General features: G+C 37.4%; 1 long non-coding RNA gene across 3 annotated transcripts in view; it reads left to right on the plus strand.

Annotated features, from left to right (window-relative positions):
- The window catches only part of LOC102035063, a 61,517-nt gene extending 55,635 nt beyond the window's left edge, over positions 1-5,882 (plus strand). Inside the window, exons 5-8 of one of the 3 annotated variants that reach the window (XR_004082038.1) lie at positions 2,290-2,366; positions 2,448-4,846; positions 4,929-5,000; positions 5,085-5,882. This is a non-coding gene — a long non-coding RNA (uncharacterized LOC102035063). Of the gene's footprint in view, positions 1-2,289; positions 2,367-2,447 lie in introns of all 3 variants that reach the window. The other 2 variants (XR_004082037.1, XR_265385.2) reach the window with 2 other exon arrangements.
- Positions 5,883-6,000: the final 118 nt, after the last annotated feature.

The raw sequence follows: 6,000 nt of genomic DNA on the forward strand, positions 1-6,000 counted from the left end.
AAAAAGCAAATCTCATAGAGCCAGGGCCTGAATCCTGTGTGCTGGAAAAAAGCTTACAACGTCAAACAGGACTAACAACATGCTGTAATAAATTGCAGTTGGGCTCAAACGGGCAGACACAAAAGTCTGTTTAGAACATGAGCGTAACTATGATTTGTTAAGTAAGAGTAACAATTTATATTGATTGAGATGCAATAAATCTAAATAGTAAGCAAAAAGACAATATTACTGTGTGCACTTTCACATTAAATATGGGCTTGGAAGTTTCTTTAGTCTCAAGATTTAACAAAATACCAATCAGGTAAAACTCTAATGGGCAAAGTATAGTTTTGAGCTCTGCAATTAAATTATTTCTGGAAGCGCAATCAAATATCTGATTGAACTAATATCACTGCTGCTTCTCACATTTGTTCTGTTCCTAAATTAGCTTGGCTAATCAGTATCCCACCTCATAGCCTGTGTTGTAAACATGTAATATTAGCTGATGGGTTTCATTTCAAGAGCACAGTCAATTTTTGGACAGCAAACTTACTCAAAAACTTAGTCAAAGCCTACAAACACACAAAGCAGCATGTTTGGAGATGTCACAGTTTCTGGGCTATCAGAATTCTGATAAGACAGTGAACTTCAGATCACTCTGTGATGGCTCTTCATGTCAAACAAATTTTGATTTAGTTTAAAAACCAATTTTGTGGACATATTTGACCTCAAAATGTTTTCTGTTTTTCCACCCTCTTATTCTATGAGCAAGAACCAGGAATGTACGAAAAAGCAGCCTTGTAGAATGCAGAATTTAAACATGGCAATCACAATTTTTTGCTCCTGTCTCAGGCTGGCATGCACTAGTGCTTCAGGATGTTATGCAGCTGCTACTCTTCCCCAGAGATGGCTCTACTCCAGTAAATGGTGAAATACTCCCTCAAACATTTTTTTTCCAACAGAGGTTAACAGAGATGTTTCCATAGGTCTAAGGCAACATGAAAACATGATGATTGTGTGCTTGGATTTCTTGAAAAACATTAGCCTTAGATTTACTGCATTAGGAGCTGATGGTACACTCCAACACCCTGCAGAAACAACTGCAGTTAGTGTCTGTAGAACACAGTCAGAGTCTTAGATTACAGTGATTGTTACTTGATTCTGTTCTTGTAGTTTTTTTAGATCACAGAAGAAACAAATACTTTTCGTTTTGTCCTCTTGATGGCTGCACAGATTCTTTACTGTCAGCATATAACTTAAAGTCATCTAAGAACAAATTGAATTTCTAATAACTACAATCAACTGGATTTAATTCCTTTCAGTGGAAGCACAGCAGTGTCAATACGTACTGAGATTTAGTATTACTGCTGATTTATTGAAAGTAAAATGTCAATACAACATGAAAATTTGTCACTTTAGAAAGGTTTGAAAAAAAAAAGATGAACACAACACAAAAAATTGAAAATATAGGAACCAATAACTGATCATTCTAATTCACTTTTTTCCAGATGAGCATCCAGGTGTCAGCTGGTGTAAACCCAGATGCCACTGATGTCAATGGAGCTGTGTCAGTTTACTCTAGCTGAGAATCTGATCCCAAGTGTGCCTCTGCCATTTTTAGATGCTGCCACTGGAATTCACTTTTGCAAGACAATTAAAAAACACATCTACACATTGCATTTCTTCCTGTCCTCAAGTGTTTAACTGGAAGTCTCTTGACAGACTGTGGGAGAGGGCAAGTGGGAGGTGGAAGTAGCCAACAACTGCATCCACGAGATAACTTTGCAGTATCAATATGAACACTGTTCCGTTGTCTTCCTTTTATACAAATGACTATTTGGCTTCAGAAAGTTTTAACTCCACCTTCCACTAACAAACAATTCCATGTCAGTGAAAGAAAAATGATACTGTAAACCAAGTGAAGTATCTACCTCATAAATTTGCTAACATAGTATTTTAAGCAATACACATAGATTGTTTCAATGCACCATTAGAAAAAGTACCTAAAGCTGCAAGAGCCCCAAGGCTGAGTTTTGTGTATCCACGTAAGCAATCTCCCTGCTGCACCAGCAGTAAGAGTGGTAACAGTTCTAAGGCAACTGTTTGAAGTGGCATGCAAGCCAGACTGCAATCTGGCTGACATCTTTCATATCTCATCTAATTTGTGTGGGTGAGAGAGGAGGAAGAAAGGAAAAGGTGGGGCAATAAGCGGGGCAGAGTAGTACTTGACAGCTTTTCTAATCACGGAGAGGGAGCTTTTGCCTCTGTTTTACATAAGACAGTTGTTAACATGCGTGCATTGTATAACAGCTTCCCAGCATTAACCACTACAATGAAGTTGGAATGTTGGTCTTTTGATTCAACAGAGCAAGGTCAAAACGGAAAAGGTAATTAATTAGAATGCAGCTCACATAGTATTGAAATAATTGTCTATTTGTGCAAGAACAACAACCATATCTTCAATTTAGGTCAGGCCATCAAGAGGAGGAAAAGGACTGAAGACTGAAGATGAGATGCTCTACTTCACACAGTTGCCCTCTGGAAGGACTTGCAAAGGCAGTCACTTAAATTAAGTACAGGTCATCAGACAAGATATCTAATCTATTCCTAAGACAGGCAGCTTTTGCAGTCCAAATCCCCATGGCCTTTGCAGCGACACGATGAACTACTTCCTCATGTACCTCTGTCAATTCACGTTAGGTTGCAGTTTTTTAAAGCGATATTTCATGTACATCATGACCCTATTGCTCAAAGCAAGGAAAGTGCTTTGGTTTATTTATGACCTACTAACCTTAAATAATAAAAAAAAAAAAAATACATCCAATCTGAATGTTCACATAAGCCTGCAGATCTGAAATAAAATTTAAAATAAAGCTGGCCTCTGTAACAGCTAGCTAAGCCCAATAAGGGATTTTAAAAAAATGAAAACCACATGAAAGAAGATGAAAGCATATTTACCCTGCATAACCTGCACACATCAGGAATCAGGGCTGGAACCCAGAAATACCTTTTGTACTTAGAAGTTTCAGCCCATTTCACAGGCTAGGTAACCAAGGAAATACTGAGGTTTTCCATGATGGGGGGGGAGGCATTAATAACAACCTGTGAAACTAATTCCTTCCAAGATGTAATCCACCCAGCCACAAGCTCTACACAGCTCCTCTCCTTCCCCTGCACCCCATCCCAATTGCCAGATATTGGCCAGGCAAGCCCCCATACTGAAATATGAAGTGACAGATGGAAGCAGGGAATAAGGGCATAGGAATGAGCACAGAAAGAAATGGAGAACAGAAAACAAGCTTATAATAGGGCAGATCTTAAACATGAGCAACCCTTAACCATAAAGTTAATTCATTTGGCTAGAACAAAGCTGAACAGATGCACATAAGACTGAGTTGGAGAGCCTTATTCTCTCATCACTCATGCCAGTGTGCAGAGGTCTTCTCCTAACATCCACAGAATTAAACCTTGGAAATTTCAGTACAAATTAATGGAGAAATAAAAATAATCACAGCTAAAGCACTGGCAGCAAATATCCTGTGCTGCTGTATTGGGAAAGAAAGGTGGGCTGCCACGTTTAATTAAAATGTATTTGATTTAGCTATATTAATAATCAAAGTGGCCTTCATAAACAAAACACATCTAATCCACCATAATAGTTGATTCTGTTCTGGTCTAGTTCTCCAGTAGGCTATATTAATGACTTTTTCTTTTAGTTGTATTAGATGGAAAATACAGCTGAGTTAAATAATGCAATTAATACCTCCACACGCAGAGCAACTAGTTGAAAGAAATAGTCAGGACCAAGTCCTTGTCATAGTGTTTGTTTAGAAAATAGGCTTGGGCAGCACACTGATCAACTCCAGTCCTTTAGTGCAGGTTCCCTTAACACAAGTACAGACAAAACCCAAACATTTATAAAGCCTTATAAATAACAACTGATGGAAGAGAGAGAGAGTAGAGGGCATCTTTAACCAAAGGATATGGTAAACAAACAAACAACAGTTCATGTAAGTCAATGAATCAGTCCTGGAATTTCAGCACACTTAAGAGTGGACGTAGCAGAAAAGAATTCTGACAAGCTGAGCTTCAAGAACACCTGCATAAGAACTCTGCTTACAAATGAAAATAAGGTAAAATTTCTGGACTACCATGTTTTGCTTTCTTATCCAGCCTCTAAAACTCTTCTACAACACAAAACCTACAACCTTAATTTTTACGTATTATTTATTTTTATTAATAATTAGGACAACTGAGTTGGAAAGCTCAGAAGATTAGGAAAAAGTGCTGTGTTACTGTGGAAATTTTTAAGAATAAGGACTTTACTGTGTGATGATCAGCTGGATGTGCACAACATGCTGACACAAAAAAAATTACAATAAATATGGATCAAGTCATGATATACAGTCACCTTTTTTCCTCCTGAAAACTATCACAACAGGTTCTGCATGTGTGAAAATTTGTAAGAAAAAAAAGGCCTTCTGTCTCTGAGATATTTTTTGAAAAGTTAAGCGTTCTTTAAAGAAAATTTATTTTTCATCAATCCCAAACAAGTCTTAATCAAATTGAACTGTGTCAATAGAAGAAATTTTTCTCAATTGAGCAATCTCTAATTGGCAACACTAATTTTTAAAACTCTTAGCCAGCTCTGTTCATTTATGGGATCTCATGTTTTTTGTTTTACTGTGAAGTTCAGTCCTGTGAAATAACAGACAACATTAATCCACTCGTGCCTGGATCTCTAACCTTTATTTTTAAAGTCTGAGTAAGAGAAACATATTTTCTTTTCATAGAAAGAAGTCTGGGAAACTGCCAGCTCCTTGCAGAAAGACGGAAACATGATCAGCAGAGAAGGGTGTTGGTGTCGGTAAGAGAAAAATGATTCAAGTTGCATCATCTATATAATTAAAATCACTGTGTGAATTTTGATTTTCCCCCCCTACTTTCAGACATTTGAGGATGCACTCAAGTCAATGGAGTTCTGTTGTAGTGGTTGCTTCAGTGAACATTCAACGCTGTCGGTGAGTTTGGAATTAAAGTGAAAACCATCGACCGTTGATTGTACCCTCCAGCTAACCATCCTCCTCCTTACTTCATGCTTTCAGGCCTTAACACCGAAGATAGCAACCTAACCATCATATGATGTTTCTCCCTCACCCTGCCAAGCTTTACAAAAAGGTCACAATCAACATTCATTGCTGTCGGTGGGTTTAACTATGTGGACAAGCTCACTGAACAATGAATGCAACTGTGGCCCCACATTGTACAGTTGCTGTTGAGAGGAGCAGCAGCTCTGAAGGCAATAGTGAGAAGCAAACACTTCTTATAAGCTACAGTTCTCTGGTCAGAAAAATAGTTGGGGGTATCCACTTTTTGCTTGCTTGGTTTTGAGTGTGTTTAACTTAGCCAACTAGGAAAAAAACTTGCCGCCTTTTTCTGGAGTGTCGTCCTCACAGGGTTCAGTACCATTGAAAATGTGAAAATTCTTATTTAGTATGTATGCAGAAAAAATAACAGGATAGGAAGCTCTGTATATCCACTCCTAAGGATTCTGACATACGAGGAAAGAATATTTAATTGCCATTTAACTAGGAATTGTTGAAGAGCTCAAAAGTTTATTCTATACTTGTCATGACAAATACAACTGGGACCAAATGGGATTTAAGAGTTATGAATAAAAATGTTGCATCAAAAAATACAAATTAATTTTACATTCAACTGATTTTAAGAACACAAATACTATTGCATTTGCTATTTTTAGGGATCTGAAAGATGACAAAGAAATGTATATCGAGAAATAATAATGGAAAAGCAGTTAAAATTTAAAGTTACTGTAAACTGAGTACCTATGTTTCACTCTCTGAGTTTTGCAATAAGAAAATAAAGTGTAAATAAACTCACAATTGTGTCCTTATTTCTTTGTAACCCTTTATTAACCTGGTCAGACACACAAAAGGACCAGTCTACATTTCTCACTTCACACAATCATCCAAGGTAAGTTCTGCCTTTAGACTCAGTGCA

This window comes from Geospiza fortis, unplaced genomic scaffold (assembly GCF_000277835.1).
Source record: "Geospiza fortis unplaced genomic scaffold, GeoFor_1.0 scaffold229, whole genome shotgun sequence".
In the NCBI taxonomy this organism is placed as follows: domain Eukaryota; kingdom Metazoa; phylum Chordata; class Aves; order Passeriformes; family Thraupidae; genus Geospiza; species Geospiza fortis.